Here is a 6000-nt window from a genome sequence, read left to right on the forward strand (position 1 = left end):
GTGTTCTCCCAGCATTAATGGAATCATTTCTCGCCCTTATCCCCTTCCCAGGCCCAATGCTTGGGGTTTTCTATTTACATGATTATAGGTCTAATAAATAAAATCTCTTGGCACCAGTCTTAGAAAGGTAATAAAATGTCAGAACTGTTAGCGATTACGGTTTGGGTTTTTTTTTTTAATACATTCTCCAAAGCTGTAAGCAGATCTCTGTTGCTGGGGTTTGTGTTTTTTGTTTTTTGGCTTCTCCTGTCTCAACTCACCCCTAAACTAGAAGCTTCAATGGGAAAAGCCTTTGGCCCTCTGCTGACTTGGGGTTTGTCCCAACTTGGGCTCCAGTCCACGGGAGAAGCGATCTTGATCGGAGAAGCTGCCGCGCGCTTGCCCGAGTGCTGCTCGGTCCCTCCCCCGATCGCCCGCACCCAGCTCCGGGAGTGAGTGGAAGGAGGGGCGAGGAGCGGCAGAGGAACTCCCTGCGGCTGCACTAATTACAGACTGGTTTTCACCTGGCGTCTGGCATTAATGACCACCTGTGGTGCTTTCTACCCAGAGGAGGAAATACACCATTTCCCCAGCGTACTTGCAGGGGAGGCTTGCTCATTCCTGAGGGGCAGGTGGTAGCTCAGAGGACCAGGCTGACCCTGGGCACTCGGGGCGGCTCCTCTGCCCCTGCTCTGGCTCTGCAAGCCAGCCTCCTCAGGCAAGCCTCACAGGAGGAGCCTAGACTTGAATCGGTTGGGCAGCCTGGTCTCATTCGGGGCCAGCCCCATTCTGCCCCCCGACGCCGCTGCGGAGGCTTAGGGCACTTGCGTGGCTTCTCAGCTCACCTTCTCTCTCATTGCCTCTCTCTCCCAGGTGGCATTCTGTGACCGTCTCAGGCGCGGCGCTGCCCTGCCCAGCCAGGTGACTGGCTGCCTCCCCATCCATCCCAGCCCAGGGGCACTCCTACCTGTGCAATGTTCCCAGGACCTCCATCCTCGGGCGGTGCAGCGCAGGGGGCCAGCCCGCAGCAAGAGCAGCAGCAGCAGCAACAAGGCAGCAGCCATGGGAGGCGGCGAGGCAGCTGAGCCCCCAAGGGGGGCCTCCCCTCCCCTCTCCTGCCCGGGGCTCAGGTGGAGCCGGCAGGTGGTCTGGCAGCCTGCTGGAGGCAGCTCCTCATGCCCTGCCCCGGGGGAGCCGCCAAGCTCCGGCCCCTGGCACCCTGGAGGCACACATTACCGGCGTGCACAGCCGCCTCCGCCTCCTCTCCCTCCTCAGTGGCTCCTGCTAAGCGTCCAGGGCTGTGTCCTTGACCTCTTGGTCTACCTGAGCTGGCTCTTTCCTGGCTCCCAGGTGACAGCTAGCCAGCCAGCCAGCTGGTCACCGTCCCTGACGCTGGGCCTGGGAGGGGGTGTAGTTCCGCCGCCTCCCTCCCCGAGAGGAGGCAAGGACGGTGCAGCAGCTCGGAGTTGAGGACGACTGTGAGAAGGCTGGCTGCCTGGAGGCTGCGGCTGCTCCCCTGTCTCTCCAAGTCCCCCTGGGAGCCGCCTTCTCCCCGCTCATCCTCCTGGAGGACTCCAAGCTCACGCCCGGCAATCTGGCAGGGGGCGGGGAGGGGGGGCGCAAACATTCAAATGAGAAAGAAGTCAGTTGTCAGGGAGGAGAAGGAGGAGGAGTCCAGGTCGCTTCGGGATCCTTTCATCTTTTGCCCAGCCCTTCAGACGGGAGGAAGGGGGAGGAATTTCCCTCTTCTGTGAAGTCAGCCCTCGAAGAGAATGCAGGAGGGTGAGAAGGCGATATGGGGGCCATATGGGTCGGGCTGTGGGCAGTCCGCGCCGCCGCTCACGTGCGGCCTCTCCAACCTCTCACCATCCCCACCAGCTCTCACTTTGTACGGAGCGCCTCACCACCACTCCAGAGTCTTTCAAATACCACTCGAGGCCGAGGCTCGGACTTTGGACCCTCTTTTAACAAGTGTCTCTCTTACCCTTCACTGCCAGCTGCCTCCCCACCGCAAGTGTCGTTTTGTGCGGAAGACTCGTGTGACCTGCGCAAGTCCCTTTTCCCTGAGCCTGTTTCCTCGTCTGTAAAATGGCCTCATATGACTCCTGGGCCAATTGCATATCTCAGATCCTAAGGCACAGAAACCATAGAGTTCAACCTCAGATGGTCTTTGAGGCCTCTTCTAGCTCTGGGGGGAGATCTGTGCTCCTATGCTCCAAAAAAAAGTCCAACAATCTGTGTGCAGGGACAGGCTATTCAGAGTGAGAAGTGCCTGCTCTGCCGTAGGCTTGAAGACACGGGAAGTCCAGGGAGAGGCCATCCCTTCCTTAAAGGGGACCTTCTGTCCAACAGCATGGGGACAAAAAGTTACAAAAGAAACCAGTACCCAGAGGAGACCAAAATTGTCCCCCATGTTTCAGGGGGAGCCCCCTCCCCAAGGAGATAAGACTTTCCCATCCTGCATGTGGCTTTGGTGTCTGGCTGCCAAGCTGTAGCTATAGTAGACAGCTCTTGGCTCCAAGGTCCCAGCTCCAGCAGCTTCCCAAAGAGCACAAACACTGTCAGCAGGCACCTAGTGGGTCCCCATCGTGGCCTCCAACAACCACTGACTTCAACCCCAGTTCAGTCACCTTGGTGACTGAGGCTCCCACTTAGCCCAGGCTACTAGGAGATTGTCCAACCATGAGACCGTTGTTCACCAATGGGTGGGCCCCTTCTACTCATCCCCCATCTCTTTGGGGCAAAGATCTCCACTCAGTGGGTCATCCAAGGGAAAGTGAGTACCCATCTGTGGTCATAGCCCAAGAAACAGGAGCCAGGGTACTTTGGCACTAGCTTGACACAGGCTTTCCCTGCAATGACCACCTAAGATGACCTCCTCTATTCCCCAAGTTTCCCAGAGGTTTCTATCTAGCTAGTTCAAAGGCAGAGATCTATGTAATTTTTAAACCACTTACCTCATTGTATTAAGATGACGCAGCTTTTAAAAATTACACCTTCTCATGAACAGTTTCCTTGCATTAAATGGGATCATGTAATCAAAGTTATTGGATCAATTTGGCCACATCCCCAAGCTGCAAGATGGGAGTCAGGTTATGCCCTGGGCCAGTGGTCACCTCATTTACTGGTTCTCTTCCCCTGAGCATGCAAAAAGCATGGGCAGACCTACTGACCAAATTCCTGATCTTCCCATGTACCCATGGAGGGAAGATCTCCAAGGAGCTCTGACTTACAGTACAGTGATTCACATGTCCTTGGCCACAAGCAGTACTGTCACCCATCCTGGGAAGGAGGCCACTTTCTATCCATGAACACCGCTCAACCTGCCTTAGGTTTGTCTAGAACTCTAGGCAGGGAATTGCAGGTGAGAAGGGTAAAGCCATGAGGGTATAACTGGTCCTGAGTAAAACCTACTCTTCCATTGTAGCTTCCCACGGACACCTGTGTGGGAGAGTAATGCAGGTGTCCCTCATACATCTCCCCTCCCCCATTCTGGAATTCCAGGCTACCAGCCTGGACATGCCTCTAATTTCAGTCTATCAGCTCCTCTGCTTTCCAATAAGGGTAGCAGAGCCACAAAGGTAGAAATGTGAACATGCAGGCTAAGTCCGGACATTTAGCTTTTTGTTGTTTAATCACAAGACACTTTAACTTCCAAAAGAGCAAGGGCAGACTTCAGTTCCATCTCCCACCCCCACCTCCTGTCCCAGTTTCTTAAGGTTTGATGGTAACTTGGAGGTAAATCATGAATCTTGGCTAAGAGTATCTCAGAAACAAATCTCTTTTCTCATCAAGTCCACATGCGATAGGCCCCCCAAGAGCACAGCTGTCCCCATCACATTTGTAATGTGTATGCACTGCCCCCCCCCCTTCTCTCAGGACCAAGCAAGCTGTTACCAGCAGGCCTCCAGAATTCCCCGAGGTGGTTGTGGCCTATCTCTTTTCTCTGCCATCAGCTCAAGTACCCACCAGCTGGGTTCACCCTAATTGTTAGAGGCCAGTGATTAGTAATCCCAATTCCATTTAACTACTTAACATCAATTAGCCTTTTTTTAAAAAAGAGTATTTATGGGCCAGCTAGATGGTGCAATGGATAGAGCACCAGCCCTGAAGTCAGGAGGACCTGAATTCAAATCCAACTCAGACCAAATATTTGACACTTACTGGCTGTGTGACCTTAGGCAAGTCACTTAACCCCAATTGCCTAAAAATAAACAAAATAAAAAAAGAATATTTACTTCACAGATAGCACAAGAATAAACATTCAAACTTTTCCCGATCTCTCTGGGCTTACTCTCCCCTATACCACCACAGTCTTTCTTCCTGCTAACCTTGATCCCGCCAGGTTTCTGTCCAGAGGCAGCATCACTGCCAGAGGTCACTCCTTGAAATCTCTCTTTGGGCATCAATGCTTCAATGGCTGCCAAATGTGGCATGAATTTGGAATCCCAGATTCCTGTGGCTCTCACTCCCAGCCAAAGTCAGAGACTTGACTCCTTTCGCCTAGAATATAGAACAAATGAAAAAGCCAGCAAGGTCCATTCCCAGGGGGCCATACGGCTTCAGTAAGGGCAACTTTTGGGAAACCCCTGGGAAAGACTTCTGAAACAGTCTGTGAAATAACCAGCCCATCTTCCAAAGGCTGAGGATGAAGCCTGCCCACCTCAAGATGCAGGCGACACAGAAGACATCCTCCCACACACACACACACACAGACACACACACACTGACATGACTTTCTTTGTTACGAGTGGGGTGGGGGAGGGAGAAATAGAGGACATGGGAGGAGGTAGTGATAGTGACATCCAGGGGGACAAGAAGAAAAGAATGTCAGTGTGTCATTTAAACAGAAACAGAAGCCAGTCCGGATGGGACCACAAACAAACTGAGCTGTTTTGTTACTGTTGTGCTCGATCTAATAGATGCTTTCCAAGAATAAGCTGTCCTACTGGAGAATCATGACACCACACTCTTTTTCAAGTCTTTGTCCAGGGAAATGTTCACAGTCGTTCATGTTTCTCAAGTTCACAATCTTTAAAAGACTTTTTTTTTAAATTCAGGATGAATGACAGAAAGGAAAGGACAAATTGAGGGTCCCTCCCCTGTTACACCAAGAAGAGGCTCTGCCTCTGAGCCCAGTGATGCCAGCCCCCCAAGAGATGGAGGGCTTGGGGCTTGCAGAGTGCTCTAGTTCGTTGTATCTTCTGATCCCCAATAAAAACCCACTCAGGAAGCACAAACGTTATTAACTCCATTTTATGTATGAAAGAATAAAGTTCCAGGAAGGGGCCCTGCCCATGCCACAAATGCCCACAGGTGGCATCACTGGCCCTCAAGGTCCCTGCCATCTCTGCAGACCTTTACAGCTGAGAAGTTTGTGGAATATGAAAATGGGATATTAAATAACTGGCTTCCCAAACTCTCTCCTAGACTCACTTCACAGCCTGGGGTAAGTTACTTGTCTTTCAGTAATGCAAAAACACCAGACCTAATGAGTTCTGTTCAATTATTTTTTAAATAAAGTTACAACTTATTTGAAGTTGCCAGAAATGTTCACTACGGAATGAAATGCCCACCTTTTGTGGGTGATCCCACCTCTGCCCCCTCACTCCCTGTGTGGCCTTGAGCAAGGACCTTCCCCCTCCTGGGCCTCAGTTTCCTTATCCATAAATGGGCTCAGACCCAGTGGCTGCTGAGGTCTCTTCCAGCTCTAGAGCTTTTTTTTAAAAAGGCCACTGAAAAAACAGTGCATTTGTTATGCAGAAAGATTTGGCTCTCTTTGGACATCATCATACCAGGTGAGTAGTCATTTGTGCTGGACTAACAGGTGAGAAAGTTAGTTTTCTGCATTCCCCTGTCCACTCATTTGAAAGGGGACATGCTGATATATCGTTGTGGGCAAGAAGATTGAGTGGGAGAACTTCTAACAGTAATCCAAAGGGATGAAGGCAGTGGCAGAGGGCCGGCCTTGGAGTCAGAAAAACCTGGGTTTATGATCCCCATGCCTGACCAAACCGAGGC

The sequence above is a fragment of the Phascolarctos cinereus genome, unplaced genomic scaffold (genome assembly GCF_003287225.1).
Source record: "Phascolarctos cinereus isolate Bilbo 61053 unplaced genomic scaffold, phaCin_HiC Scaffold_5;HRSCAF=322, whole genome shotgun sequence".
Taxonomy (NCBI): domain Eukaryota; kingdom Metazoa; phylum Chordata; class Mammalia; order Diprotodontia; family Phascolarctidae; genus Phascolarctos; species Phascolarctos cinereus.